Source organism: Diplotaxodon limnothrissa, linkage group LG1 (assembly GCF_057381915.1).
Source record: "Diplotaxodon limnothrissa isolate DT_005_m linkage group LG1, D_limnothrissa_male_GT1.1, whole genome shotgun sequence".
In the NCBI taxonomy this organism is placed as follows: domain Eukaryota; kingdom Metazoa; phylum Chordata; class Actinopteri; order Cichliformes; family Cichlidae; genus Diplotaxodon; species Diplotaxodon limnothrissa.
This window is the reverse complement of record NC_140596.1, coordinates 17771128-17787082: the sequence shown is the minus strand read 5'-3', so window position 1 is coordinate 17787082 and position 15955 is coordinate 17771128. Positions and strand designations below refer to the sequence as shown.

General features: G+C 39.6%; 1 protein-coding gene across 1 annotated transcript in view; it reads right to left on the bottom strand.

Annotated features, from left to right (window-relative positions):
* Positions 1-10561: 10561 nt before the first annotated feature.
* The window catches only part of mafa (MAF bZIP transcription factor a), a 67163-nt gene continuing 61769 nt past the window's right edge, over positions 10562-15955 (bottom strand). The window contains exon 3 of the mRNA XM_085354055.1: positions 10562-10829. The gene's annotated coding sequence lies outside the window, so the exon portion shown is untranslated. The remainder of the gene's footprint in view (positions 10830-15955) is intronic.

Sequence of the window (15955 nt, the reverse complement as noted above, 5' to 3'; positions counted from 1 at the left end):
CGTGTTTATCCAATAAAATGGAAAAATAAATCATAGTAAGGATGCCTGTCCTGCACATATTCAACTTTGGAAGTTTCCAGTGAAACACAGAAAACGAATCAAGAATGGAATTTCAATACAATATAGCTGCAGTAAATGTTCCCTTTTCCCCAGGATCTTATAAAGAGAGGGCATCTTTCTGTTTAGCTCTTCTAACCCTCTGTTGTCAGCCACCTGGAGTATTGAATTTCACTGACACTGGCCCCTAATGAGAAGCAGAACGACACCTTCGTATTATAGCTAGTGCCCTACCTCTCTCCATTTCTATGACTTGCTTTAATAAATTACTGTCCAATAAGATCTTTTATGATCTTGGCATATGTTGCCTTTTATAGGTGAAAATAATTGCGTTCCCAGATCACCCTGTCCATTCTGAACATGAGAATGAGACTAGCGGAGCCTACAAAATGAGATAGTTTCACAGTGTCTGCACAAGTCCTTCTCATTTGGGTCGTTACGCCTCCCCCTCCTTCTTTCTCAGTTTCCTGGCATACCTTCAGAAGCACCAACCCCCCCCTTCGCCACTCTCAACTCCACTCATGCCTAAAGAGGCCTGCGCTTGCATGCCAACAGGCACTGATAAACCCACAACACCATCCCCCAATCGACTTCACACACACACACACACATGCACAGAGTCTTGTTTTTGAGTTCCCACTGAAGTGTGACAGAAGCCACTTGACAGGTGACACACACACTTGATGTTATCGGGTCAGGGCCAGAGATTCAGCCTCTTGAGTGATGAGAGACTGTCACTCGCATTGTTTATCTATGCTACAGGAGGGGAGAGAAAGGAATGACAGAGGGAAAGCGAGTGCTTCTTTCTTTCTTTGCCATATATCACTCGAGGGGAAAAGAGGAGCAAAGAAAAATACAGAACCTTGCTCCCTGCAGAAGACAGTGTGTACATGTGGAATTCCTGACCGAAGCCACCGAATCAAACATCTTTGAAACACTCAAATCTGCAAATATTCTCATGGCCTGTACGGTAGCATGGCCCGTGATTGGGGTTTCTGTGTAAACGGTGCAGAAAAACACGAACCTAGAAGTGCTCTTCAGTCATTTACAGAAATTTGCTGAAGTCAGCTCACAAATTGATTTGGCTTTGTTATTGGCATTGTCAATTGATTACACCTAGGGCGATAATGAAATAACTAATTGAATGTGTCCTCTTGTAAACAATTTGTTGAAACATACAAAGCACAAACTTCCCTTGCTCTGTGCAAGAGACTTTTAATTAATTGAAGACTGAGTCTGATAACCTTCACAAAAGTATTAGCCATTCCTTTAGTTTCAGGCAAGGAGTAATCTTAGAATGATGATAATTAAACAGATGCCACAGAACTCACAAATATTATGGGAATCTCTGCGATATTAAAGTGGCATATAATAGACAGTCTGGTTCACCAAAGCCAAGGTGAAGTGAGAGGTCTCCACTCCGTCTTATACAACTGGGCGCCAGGGGTCAAAGGTCATTGTGTCAATTGCTTTCCTTGTACTCCACCAAAGATATAAAAAAGAGGAAAAATCTAGCAGTTAGGCTCCCTTACAGACCAGGGCTAGCGTTTATCAGGACACAACACCGGATTAATGCGTTTTATAACTAAACTCTGTAATTGTGTTTAGTTTCCCTTCACTGTTTAGTTTTACTTTATCACTCGTACGCAGAAGGATTCAAGAGAGACTTCAGAAGACAGACATGTTTTCTCTTTACAATAATTATTTATTAAATTCAAAATATCTTTAGCACAGGTTAAAAATTAGACACTTCCATCTACTATGAGCGCCTTGGGATTTAACATGGTTCTAACATGGTTGAAAATAAATCCTCTAGAAACAAAAACAATTTTTTATTTTCACTCCTCCCTATTTCTGTTTTCATAAAATGTCACATTAGAGTTGCTAGGGCAGAGGCAAATTTGAAATATAGATTATCATTTTTCATTGGACATTATTATTCTTTTAATATTAGAAAAAAAATATCAAAAACTCTTTCCCTTGCATGTCATGAGTTGGACAATTTGGAGTCAAAATTGCCTGTTGTACCAGCTTTGTAGTTTGTTGTTAATCGGAATTTACAGACATTTACAGAATTGTTATTTCTTTTATAGAAAACAGATTAATGCCTTTTTTTAAAGAGCACACTCTAAAGCTGGTGATAAGACTTTTTTGGTGAAATAACTAAAATTGCACCGCAGTTTCACTACTTTTAAGTAGTTTTGCCACAACACTTGATTTATTGTGGAAGACATTCAGAATATGTCATTAATTATTAAGCGTATGCATGTAAACATGCAGTGGCAATGGAAAAAAGAAACTCAAAAAAAGAAAAGAAAAACAAATCAACAAAAAAGCAAAAGACCTACAAACATGATCTGACTGCTTTCCCCTCAGCTTCTTAGTCCCCATCCCAACTAGACCGCAAACCAGTGATTTATTTTTTTATTTTTTTTGCCTCAGCCCTACCTTACGAAACATAAAAAAGATAAAAAGTAACATGAGCAGAGCAGTGTAGTAAATGGCAGGCCAATGCATTAGTTATCAGTAAGAAAACATTAACAGCAAAGACATATACTTTTCAGTTTTGAAGTTGTTTACAAACCATATCCGTGTTTACAATTTCTTATGATTTTCAGTGTTTGCTTCTTGTCGTCACTACATGCCATATGAGAAGTCGGGATTACAAAAGTACCTGAACAAATTGCTTGTATATTAGCATGCATAGCTGTTTGGTATTTACATCCTATTTACAGACTTGAACTAGGAAGAAAAGACTACAATACATTTTCTTTCATGTGTTTCATTTACATTTCTAGGATGGAGAACAAAAAGCAGCCTCATACCGATTTGAGTACATGGGACATGCACATAAAAGAGAATGTTTGCTCGACTAAACAAGGTGTGTTGTTTTATTCCCCTTCACTGCAAAAGGAATAGCTCAGTTCTGTAACAGGCTTTGTCTCTGACCAGTGCTACCGCATTGCATAACAGAGATCTAGTTTTCCCTTTGTCTGTATTGCGCACTAGTCTCTGAGCACAGGGGGCTTGGAAAGGTTAATTTACGATGTTAACCGTGCCGTGAAGGGAAAAGCAAATAGGAAAGAGCATGCACAGCACCAGAGAAGGACATTAAGCTGTGGCTGCGTCTCTCTCTTTCATGCTTCCTGTATCTGTCCAGTCAGTGACAACAGGAGGGCCTCCTGATTTGTACAAAGACACTGGGCTATCACCATCCATCATTGCGGACATACTGAGATGATCTTATATCAGCGATCAGGCTCTAAGCAGGCACTCGGCACTGACACATTCTTTTTCGAATTGTGCCTTTCATAGCCACAGAAAAATGCCCACATCAGTGTGCTTGGAAATGTAGAAAAAAGGCCTTTAAAATGTTTTATTTAATGGATGTAGTGCAACAAAAATGAGAAGACAGTCGAAGAAGAAGCTGCCACTTACAGTATAGTGCGAATAGAATAAATGACTACAAAATATGTTACACCATATCCAAAAGCAGATTTTGCATTTTTATTGTTATAGTTTTGTCAGTTTTTGTAGAAAGAATGGAAGACATGGATATATTTAGGCTGCAGACAGCATTTGTAATCCAGGGGCTAGTAACCTGCTCATGGGGTGTTGCAGTCATTAAAGATATTGCTCATTTAGTGAGGATAACATCACTATTACGTATCCTCAATTCTCCCAACTGCTACAAGTCCTTTGTCCACCTCGAGCTCATTTACAGTCAACCTCTAATATGGGCAATCAGCAGCACTATACCCTCACTGGGGGTCCATAAACACTTGATTTCACAGAACTGCCTTTGATAAAGGAGGGAGGTGACTGCCAGAGCATGTTAATGTGCTTTCCCATAAAGCTTATCTCTGACTAGGGTCACGGAGGCCAAGTGGCAAGGGGCTGATCGCCATGGCAATAAGACCCTAGAAGCTGTTACTGCAGCTTACGGCCCCTCTGATAATAACAGAGCCAACCAAGGTCTACCTTTGGATAATCAAACCCCTCATCCAGGCCCATGTGGGAAATAATGTGGACATTTACTACGGTACAATTGAAATGAGGGGCGAGCACAAATTAACCTCTGGTAACAGTGAAGGAGCTCATTGTGATAGGAATCATAAATTTTTAATTGTTCACCAGCAGCAGTATTTTAAAAGCATGTAAAAACAAAATGATGAGCTGACCCACACTACTGGAGCACAAACGCAGTTTAAACAAACGCATTCGAGTGAAAAAGAAAATTATTTACCTTTCAAAGTGGCCAGACTTCCGAAATACATATTTTTTCTAGTAATGTTTTTTCCCCCATTAGTACATTAGGCTGCATAATTACGTTTCTTCTATTTTTGTCAGGTATATGTGATGATACTGTATAATTTAGTCGACTAAAGATGGGAGCTTTGAAGAGCACTTTGATAGCATATGGTTATCCCCTGCTGTCTCAGACTCTCTGCTCTGTAGGGGGCCCAGAAGGGATGTATTCATAACTTTCTGGACTTTACAAACTTTTCACTTCTCTAAAACTGAAGGATTACACCCGAATCACAGCAGGGAGAACAGCATGTTATCTCCTCTTGAGCCACTATAATCTCAGTTTTACACCCTAAAGGTAAACCCTTACCCCCCACCCCCCGAAGCAGGATAGAACAAAACAGGGGTAAATTAAATTAGTACTATTGCCTTCCTGTCTGACCCTGAATTAGTGTGCACAGACTTCGCACAATCAAAGTAAGCTTGGTACTCTACCAAAAACGGCATTCTGTGTTTTCCATGTGCATTAGCTTCATCAATTGTGTTTCAAAGCAGGCAAATTGGAATCTAGTTAAGCTGTTTTCCCTGCCGTTAATTTTCTCTCTGTTTTCTGGCTCAGGTGTGGGAGACTAAATCAAGCTGTTAGAAACCAGACTGCACAGCTAAACGGTGCAGACTGAAATGCCACCTGTCCACAGCTCCTGGCAATTTATTATTTCCCCATTTATTTGTTTCTATAGTAGCAAACTTGGCTATTTGTAGAAGTCCCTATTGTCTCTCGTTTTTTTGTTTTTAAAAACTCACATTCTGTGTGTTTTGAACCATTGCATCCCACAGACAAAGGTTGTGATTTCCTCCATTATCTAATCAGATGCTAAAGATTTGGTTTACAGCATTTATCAATGGTATTACAATGAGGTCAGCCCAGAGCATTTCTTCCAATTGAGGCATTTTGGTTAATCCGATTTTCTTCACCCCCATCCCCAATCTTCTTGGGAGCTCATCTCATCTCAGCGAGGGGCTTGATGGCTAACTGCCCACCTAGAGCTCAAGCTTATGTGCAGGCCAGAATGAGGTGGCAGTAAGGGCTTTAAAGGCTCTATTATTCATCCCTGCCATTAGCTATGTGGCATAAGGAGGGCTGTTCTGTCTTTCTTGCTGTCTGGTTGTGAGACCAACCTTCATCCACTGTATCCCTACGTCAAAGTCCACACCACTTCATGTGTTACATTTCAAGCATTTTAAGAGTCCTCTCTTAGTTCAAATACACACATGAGTTAGATATTCTGTGAGTAATGTGTTGATGTACCCACAGTATGTTGACCTCATACATGTGAATAATTTTTCAAAAGGCTCAGGTCAGCCTGGAGGTCAGGATTGAAGTAGAGGACTTGACACGGGTTGCTTCACTGTAATCCTACCACCTTTGACCCCACTCCCACTACCCCATCCCTGTCTAGCTTGAGGTCACTGCTAATCATGACACTCCATCAGACATAGACACAGACAGCCAAAGTGTGTGTTTTTGTGTGTATGAAAAGGAGCTGTGTGTGACAGAAAGAAGAGCAGGGCATGGATATGTATGCTGCTGCATATTTCTGCAGTACAGAGTTGCATGGTGAGAAGAGCTGCTGTCAAGCATGTGTCTGTCATCAAAGTTACTGTATGTAACTTTGATTGCAGTATTACTTAACATAGAAATAGAGGATAGAGGTCATCTGGATAAGTTTATAGTTGTGTAGCTTAATGCTACACAAACACAAAATAAGAATTTAAAATTCACACTGGAAATTGTACTGCCATCCTTCATGATTGGTGGTTACTTAAAGAGCTCCATATACCATGCCACTCTGTTATACAGTGTTAAGTGAGTCTTTTGTAGCTTTTTTGACTAAAAATCATTTTGGGGTCTTACTAGAAAATCTTAGCTTGTCAAATTTATACTCATATTTTCCAATAAATTGCCTTTTAGTCATGCATTTTTTTCTATGATACATTTTGCTATTCCCTGTTCAGAACAGTGATCTCTCTCTCTTGTGTGCCAGGGGTGGGGGCAGCTATCACTTGCTACAGCATTGTGTCCTTGGCAGGATTCACATGTATGCGTAGTGTCAATACTTGATGGTTAAGATGCCTGAGGCTTGGGAAGTATCTTTGCTGGCACGATTGTCATAGCAACAACCAATCACTCACAAGGCAAGGTAACAGAACTTTGCTTAGCAGCTGGCATAGGATTAACTAGCTGCCTGTGACAAGCAACTGTCTCACACTCATGGGATAGTTTTATAACGGGATTTGACCTGCCAGCAGCTGTAATGAAGTAGTTGATGTAACATTGCCTTTTCACTATTCTGTATTGAGCATTGGTTGTCCACACAAAAGCTTTACACCATATCTTCAGCCACACATCCAGAAGGCAGACAGACTTGAAATAATCAAACAGGCCCGTTTTATTCAGGTTGTTTTTCCTCTGCAGTGTTCTGTCTATGTGTTTACTCTGTCACTTGGCCCCAGTGTGCATCTGCTTCAATGATCCACAGGCATATGCAGCACACACACACAAGCTAGCCGGTGATGACACTAATCAAGTGTTTAGTCAGGAGGACATGGACTTATTAACCAGTTTAGAGAATGGGCTAGATCATAATCAAATAAAGTAGAGATAAGTTAATAAGGTGAGATCTTATAAAGTAAGCTCTGCGGCATTTATCCTGCCCGAAATGGCTCTAGTATGCTGCTACTCACTGTGACACACAAGCACAGTACATAGTTAAGGGGAACATGTAGCAATCTCTCTTTATCACATGCATTGTTCTTCCCCAACATGGTGCTGTCTTTTATTTTCTAGCCTTGCTCTTTCACTGTTTTTATTAGACATGGGTGAAGCACCTCAGTAGTCCAGTATAAGCCAGACCTCTCTTGGCCTAATCCAAAAATAAGATTGTGGAGCTACTTTATCCTGATACCCCACTGACCACAGAGATGGACTGACCACTTTACTGAAGCTGATCATAATCTGCCCAGGGGCGACAGGGAGAGGAAATAAGTAAATGAAGATACTGTGTTAAAGACATGACTGAAGTAGTTAAGAGGGAGCGTTGTGAAGAAATAGAAGAATTTGGTGTATAAGAAAGGGGTGGGTGAATGGGGGGAGGAGCAAGATGAGAAGAAGACTGATTAAGTGGGGCCCATATGAAGGAGCCAGAGGAGAGAAAGGCAGCGGGCAAGACCCAGTAGGGGGTAAATCCGAATCAGTAGAGCTCTATATCCCTGATATCCCTGCCCCCTCCTCTCCAGCGTATCCATCATGTTAATATACATACAGCGTGGCCCTCTGGGTAATATATCTTTGACCTGTGATTACACTAACAGCTTATTGTTTGCACACTGAACAATCCCATTATGTCGACGATCTGTTTACATACAGCCTTGCTGTTTAGATTAGCTTGCTGTGCGCGTGTGTGTGCGTCTGTCACAAAAAGATCAAGGATGTGCTTCTGTGCTTGTAGGCATTTACACACGTTTTGTGTGTTCAGGTGTATAGCTGTCTATATTGTTCTGGTCCTGTCCAGTTTTATTGCTGGGTGGTGTTTAAACACTGCAATCAAAAACATGGAAAGCACATCTACCTGTCACATACGGCTTCATCTTTGCTTCACTTCTAACAAAGTGGAAAGCCTTGACACTCAGACCACACACAGTCTCATATTTGAATGACATCTTCATCCTTTTCTGTGTTTTAAATCTTCCTTAACTAATCACCACTAAGTCAGAAGTCCAAATTTCAAGTCAGTTTACATGTTGACTGTAAATAGCTTTGGTGTGCTCTGACAATATTTGATTTAAGAAGATTTGCTCACATAAATTGTAAGACCTACTTTGTGTAAGACACACAAATTAGGCAACCACATGTATTCTGCTAAAATTCTATTTTTATGGTGCAGCATTTTGATTTATGTCTTTTATTAATTTTACTCCAAAAGAAAGCACCTGTTTTGCAGAGTTGATGTCGTTTCCTACTTCAACTGCATTTTAGATGGTTGAGAAATTTCTGCAGCTGCATCCAGAAAGAGTACAGATGTAGTGGGCAGGCATTACAGAAACATAGAGGGTATTGGGTATTTGGCCACAAGGGTGAACATCTGGTGGAGCAGAGGGCCATACTCATTAACACAAAGTTAACCTTAGACAGGACATTAGGTCATGACAGCCCAGAGAGCTGTATGATAGTAATAGATGGGGTCAAGGGGTTATTGAAAATTTTTTAAAAATTGACAAATAAGTGGACCGACCAGTAAAGTATGTCAACATCAGCTTAGTACAACCTTAAATTTTGATCAGAAGCTGTGAAATTACACAAAAAAAGAAAAAAAAACTCCTTTCAGCCCAGCCTTGTTTCCTTTCCTTCCCCTCCTCTGCTTTGCTCTTGGACTTCTCTGTCAGTGCATACACTCATTGAGACGTGCAAATCCCTTTGACACTGGATGAATAGACAGTTGCTGGCAGGATGCCCTATGCCACTTTGTGCGCAGCCACTTAATTGGAGCGCCCCAGTTTTCCTTCTCTTCTTCTACCCACATTCGCTGTGGCCAGATTCTGTGTGACATCAGCAGGGACAGTATGTGTTCCTTCAGAGAGTTTAAACCTTATCAGAACTGCTGTTTGCTGGAAGACAACATGTCACAGTAGACATCAAACTGTTTCTGTCACCTTACTGTAAATCTCCTGCCATCAAATATGGAGATGTAAAGCTGTCAAAGGGCTTGCATTGGTTTAGAGAGTCAACCCACTCACTACCTGCTCATCCTCTTGTTTGAATAAAGGTCACATTCCATCTACAAATCAACATGCAAAGTACAGCATCTGAGACTATACATACTTGACATAGTGTACATATATACAGCAACATATTCGAGAGGCATTGTGTATGATTGAGCATCTCTATGCATGCGTCATATGTGTGTACTTGTTGGGCATTGGTTTGGTTTCTCCCATTGCCATATAGATCCATCCAAAGCATTTAATGCTGAACTCTCCTCGTGAGGCTCTAGAGGGACATGCAGCAGAAACGTGGGGTAGTAGAGGGGGGTCAGTGTGAAGACATGGATTTCTTGATGCACAGCAGAACACTGAGAGGTAGAGGATGCACAACGGTGGAGATGAGGTCTTCAACAAGCTAGAAATTATCCCTGTTGTCCATGCAAAAGGATTTCTGTCTTCACCAGTGAGGGCCTAATCCTTGAGGTCATCTCTTCATTGGCTTGGTACGATGTCAGTCAGTCCTTTTGGTTAGCTTCATAGTCCACTGAAGGCAGAGGCCAGAATCCTCATTTCTACATTGCAGTTACTGAGGTCTTCTTTTGCCCCTGTGTAGGCTCAGGACTGGAGCACAGTTTCAAACCATGCAAAGAAAAAAACGTGTCCCTCTCAGGCTAACAGCAGCTTTGCTACAACAGTTACGAAGTGGGCATGAGAGGGCAGGGCAGTTGTTGTAGTAGAAAATAATAAATAAGAAGACAATGGGAGAAATCTGTAAATTATATATAAAAAAAAGCAAAAAGAAAAAAAAAAGTACATCAAATATTAAACCTAATACTTAGAGGTGCTATGTTAGAATCATGGCTTTGGGAAATTGCCTGCTTCTTCTGTTCAATTTGCCTGTTTCCCAATGGAATTCACTGATGATAGCAAAGGAGTTTCTGTTGTATAATCATTGTAATGTGGCCGGATAAATTTGATCTATTCAGACAGTATCCAGGTATCTGAGACTAAATCACTGGCCATCAGAAAATATCTTCAGCTATTTTAAACTTTCAAAAATGTTGTCTGAAATATCCACATACTGAGATTTGTGATCTAAGAGCGTGGTAAATATACACTAAAGTCTGATCCATGCGGTTGTCTTCATTTGTCTCTATTTACACGTACTAGTGTGGATACTGGAGAGGAAGACTAGGCTGAGAATAAGAACAATTGTAAGTACAGTTTTTACAATTAAATTAACTTCAAAGACTAGAGAAGCAATATCTGAAATGATAGCTACATTGGCTCTGAATAGGTAAGAATACTGATTTTATATGGAAAATATTGAACCATGGGTATTCTATTCACAGTAATGAAGGTTTATGAATTTGGTGAGAGCAACTCGGTACGTTTCCTATATTAGGAATAAGAATAGGGTTTTTATTGTGATCTATTTACAGAAGCATGCATCAGTGATCTTCCCATCGAAGAGAATCAACCATCTCCTGATTATGAGTCTCTGTGATTTTTATTTTTGTTTTATTTTATTTTATTTCTTTTTTATTTTTGTGGTTTTGTAGAAAAAAGCTGGAGGTAAAATATTGGGAAAGGAAACAGGGGTAGTAAGAGGCTTTTCAAGAATCGCTGTAGAGATTTTGAAGAATTCCAGCGGGCCTTGTTTGTTGTTCTTCGGGAAATAATTTTGAATGTTGTGCTTTGTAGGTGTCTCGGTGCAATTGGTCAGTCGCTTTGATGTCATCACTGCTCAGTCATTAGGTTATCTGTTAATGGAGAGAGACAGAAAGAGAAAGGGGGGAGGAGGGGTTGGACAAGAAAGGAAGACAAGAATTAAAGTGGGAGTCATACTGCAATTGACTAGTGTTGCTTTTCCATGTACGCCGTGAACACACGCACGCACACATACAAACACACACTCACAGTTGTGTTTTCATATCTTTGTGGTGACATCTAAGCGACATAATGCTTTCCCTAGTTGCTCACCATTACCCTAACCATCAAAAATGAATGCCTAACCGTAACCCTTACCCTAAACCTACCCATAACTTAATTATAACTCTGACACTAAAACCACATTTTGAGTCTCAAAAATGCCTTCAAACTCGTGTGGACAGGCATTGTGTTCCCATAAGGGCTGTTGGTCCCCACAAGTATAGTAAACTTTTTGGTCCCCACAAAGATATGTAAACACACACACACACCTACACACACACCCACACACACACACACACACACACACACAAAGTACACCTCAAGACTGTGAGTGAAGTCCACATTGTGAGCAATACAGGACCCTTGTCTGAACTGTGTGTGCTTGTCCAGGGTTTATTGTGACACACAGTAAGCAACAGTCACTGCACTTGAAGTGTGGGATGGGCTCTGCTGTCACTGGTCCCAGTGTAAAAACAAAGGCAGAATGACCACCCTGTGAGTGTACATGGAAAGCCCACTTGGCTGAGATTCAGAGTGACAGTGGCGTCAGCATGGGGGGCTGACTCTATAATCAGCTTCAATTAAGGCCAAGGAGAGATGAGGCAATTCACTAACAACATGGGTGAGTCTAATTTAATTCTATTAAAAATATTATTTAGTCTGGTTGTGATTTACCATTTTGAACCATAAACATTTTTTTTTACACATTTTCTTTATTGTGTTGTGTGTATCTAAAAAGTTTCAGGAGACCTTCCAGCATCTTGTGCACTGTGAAAGAATGATTCATGTGGCCAGAGGGAGGTCTTTGTGGGTGGGCCATTAGACACAGAGACTATAGTGGAATTCAGCTGCTATCTACTGGAGATCCAATTACATGACCCTACTGTAAAGGTACTGCCTGCACCCATTATAAATCACCATAAACAAAGTATTGGCATTGCTTTGCATACCATCACAGCTCCACTGATGCTGGTAGAATCTATACATTTTTTATGTCATTGTATTTACATTGTATCCATTTGTGGAAAATGTTTTTACTTTTATCTATTTATATTTTGTTTAATTTTGCCTAACATGATTCCTAAGGACATGATGAGTGATGGTAAAATACACTTAAGAATATGATTTATGATTATGATTTCTAGTAGTTTTCCATTATTATAATCAAGTATTTTAGATTTTGCTGTTATTTGTAGTTGCATATAAATACATGTACACAGTCTAGCTTCATCAGTGGTGCCTCTTCGTGCGTTTGCCTTCGGTTAGTTACGGCACAAATCACTACAACTGTCTTTTTTTGTCCAGCTTTTGCACATCAGCTAGCCGTGTTCTTTGAGCTAACATGCTCACAGCTATTACCCCAGGGCATGCTACGTCCATTCTCAGAGAACTGCTACCGTCAAGACTACATCCTCTCCAAACAGAATGTAGTCCCAAGGTGTGTGATAACAGAGGATGTGATGGGAATGCAGGGCCACTTGGACTTCTAAAGCCAGGTGTTAGCACTTCAGCTCACTGCCTCATCAATAATTGACAGAGGCAAACCAATCAGAACAATTTGCTCCCCACAGCGAAGTGCTAGAGCAGCCTAACACCAGTGAATCATTAATGAGGCAATTAGCTGAAATGGTTAGACGGTTAGCCCTCACTGGCAGCACTCCTGTGACTCTACTGTGACGGTCCTCCTCATACAAAAGCTGTGCATGATAGAGTAATGTACAGGCCAACACAAGCTGAGGGAGAAGATGAGTAGAATCACACAGCAGTGCCTGGATACAGAAGGTTGGAGTGTAACTTGCGTCAGTGATGCCAGCTCTCCATCTGTTGACCACTGCTCAGAGGGCCAATAACGGGAACAAACCCAATTGGCCATTACCATGGGAGATTGACCTTTATTGGTTGTTGTTACCATTGCACAGACAAAGCGAAGCTGTCTCCTGGGTGATTCAAGTGTGGGAGAGTCTTTATGGACAGGGATGAAATCGACCTCAGTGACATCACTCAAACACGGGGAAAGCAACAACTACAATAACAGCAAAGATGGAGTTTGGCTTTGAAGACCAGAGATCCTGGATTGTTGTTTGAGAGGAAAATCAAAGTCCCAAGGGAGCTGCTCACAAAGCCACATCGATTATATTGGAACCATTTTATAGTTTATCGATGTTCCTCTGCCTGCACTCTCAGCCCTGGGTCCAGTACAGGCTCAATTAAACCAGCCACCTTGATCTCAGGAACAAACCATGTGAATACTACATACTGCATAGATTATTCCCAAACACACACTCAGTGTTGTTCACCCTCATCAAAAGTAAATGTTTTTTTTTACTTTTGTTCAGGCAAAATGACCAAAGAAAAAATACGAGGCAAATATGATGAACTAACTACAGCCAGCCAATTGTGTCATGCTCACCTTTATTTTACTGGAATTCACCTTTAATATTTTAATTTAGTTAAACATTGATACAAACTCTAAGATCTGAGCTTTTTCTGGCATTTGAAAGAGGACATGTTAGAAATGTTTAAGAACCAGTGCTGTATGATAACCTTTTAGGAGTCATATACAGAAAGGGCCTAAGGGGTCTGCAGGTTTTCATGCCAAGCAAAAAAAAAAAAAAAACAAAACAAAACTATGACAGTATATATACAGTATATGTTTACAGATAGTATACAATGATAAATTATAGTAATAAGAACATGGAATACTGTTGGAACTATGAGTTTTTATTTCCATGTTTGTATTTTATTTATTCCTTTTCCTTCCTGGGAACTGTTTTACCAGGGTATAATCTGAGTTTGTTTGATTGATGTTTGAGTTTCAAGTATTTTGTCTTTGAACTACAAATGTCAAGCATGTGCTTATGAAAGAACTACTGTTTACTGGTTTCACGCAAAGCACTTTTTATGTGCAACAGAGAAGGAAAAAAACCTTCTAGTACAGAGAAAAAAATAGCTTTTACCTTCCCCATTGTTTTCTCCCATTTTAAAACTCAATAACTTGGAAGGCCTGAAAAAGTCCCTCTTGTTTGGAAAATAATTTAGTATAACAACAGCAAGAAGTTCACACACAGCTTAGTTAATGCTTGTTATTTAAATTCCTTTGATTCGATTTGCATCATTGTGAACAGCAACCGGAAGAGATTGCAACCTTTAGGAGAATTATTACCTGGACTTAGTTTCAAAGAGCCGCTTTAACAGGTCTTCAAATCTGTCAAAAAAAAAAGAGTCTTTAAATGGTTAGGATAATTTCATTCATACAATAAATAAATAAAAAGGGACCTTTTAATCTGTCTTTTCTTCATGCTTTCATTTAATATCAGTTCAATCACGAGTTGCTCTGGGACTGTACTAACATTTTACTACACTTATCTCAAAACAATACTGGAGTCATTATTCATTTTCATTAAATTGGTTGGGGTCATTCTGTCTGTTTGGAAAGTTCAAAAGCTTGTCAGGAAATTTAAACCTGATTATTTGGTTTTATTAAGTTAAGGAGAAAATGAAATAAACATTAAAGATTCTTTTCTTAAATCCATATTTAAATACAGAAAGGGACTTTTGAGATTTCTACCTATATCTTTTGCGTGTATGCCCTGAAAATTATTGCTTTTGACAAAGAAGTGTAAAAGCAATTGATTAAAGACTGGGTCAGTCTGTGCTGCTGATATTGACACTTTTGCAGATATTGTAGAAAGCTAGTCTCTGTTTAATGATTGCTATTCACTTTTATGGCCCTCTCAGGATGTCATCCTCAACAAATATTTGCAAACAGGAAATTTGCAGTATGACTTGAGAGAGTAATAACCCTGGTACCTATGTGTTTTGAGATTAACATGTAATTAAAATAGTAAATCAATATTTATTAAGCAGTAGTACAAAACACATAATAAATGTAGCCAGGTCATATAATGAGTCACAGGGTAGTGGTTGTGCCCTTCCAAGTTGCATTCTCCACTGCAAATATTTAGCTGTGAAAACAACTTAGAAAGCTAGAAAATAGCTTTGAAATGAATTAGGCATGCTGTAAATTACTAGAAAGACACAGACACCCATGCCCTGCACAAATGGAAGTGCTTCTGCAGGTGCAAATTCTCACCTCAGCCTGAGACCCCTTCCTTTCCAAACCACACTTTTTAAATGTGGAGTCTATACTTTTTTCACTTCCACACCACAGCTTTTCCCCACAGTTATCACTTTAAGATTTTCATGCTCTCACTAGATACAACGACAGACAAAAAAAGCACCTGAAAGCAATCCACCACTTACAGCACTGACGACAAAGCACAGAGTAAAGCAGCAGCACAGGCCACTGTCCATACTTTCCAGCGTGTACTGGAATATGAAAGGGAGATGTTAAAAGCTTAATGGACTGCTGCTCTTATTGTTTAAAAATTGCTCAACATATAAATGGCTGAATAAAGAAAGACCAACCATCACGGGTTGGCCTCAATTATGCATTGAAAATAAAGTTATGAGCTAGTGTTTGAATTATTGATGCTGGCACCGGGAACAAGAGCATGTTGGCAATGTGTCACTGGTTTTTTGCTGATTCTTCATGTTGTATTGATAATTTTTCATCTAAAAAGCCCATGAAGTCTTGATCTGTGAAAGATGGAAAAACACACCATGAATATTGGAAATCTAATGCAATATTACTGGAAGAGGGAAACATATAGCATACCGTCGAGTAACATAATGAAAACTAAAAATAATAAAAAGGTAATGTAGTTTAGAGCCATAGCTTGCACAGTGTAATCTCTAAAAATCGTATAGTTTTTTCCAGTAAAAGAATTGAAACAATCGACCACATTCAGTGCTTGGTACTGGGACTGTCCCATAAGGGTGACACATTTCCTGAGATGCAAATGCTTGTGGTACATTCGGTGATAGCCTTTTTTGAAAAAAAGAGAAAAAATTCTCACCGACTAAAACACTCCCCACTTAAACATCTATTTGCCAT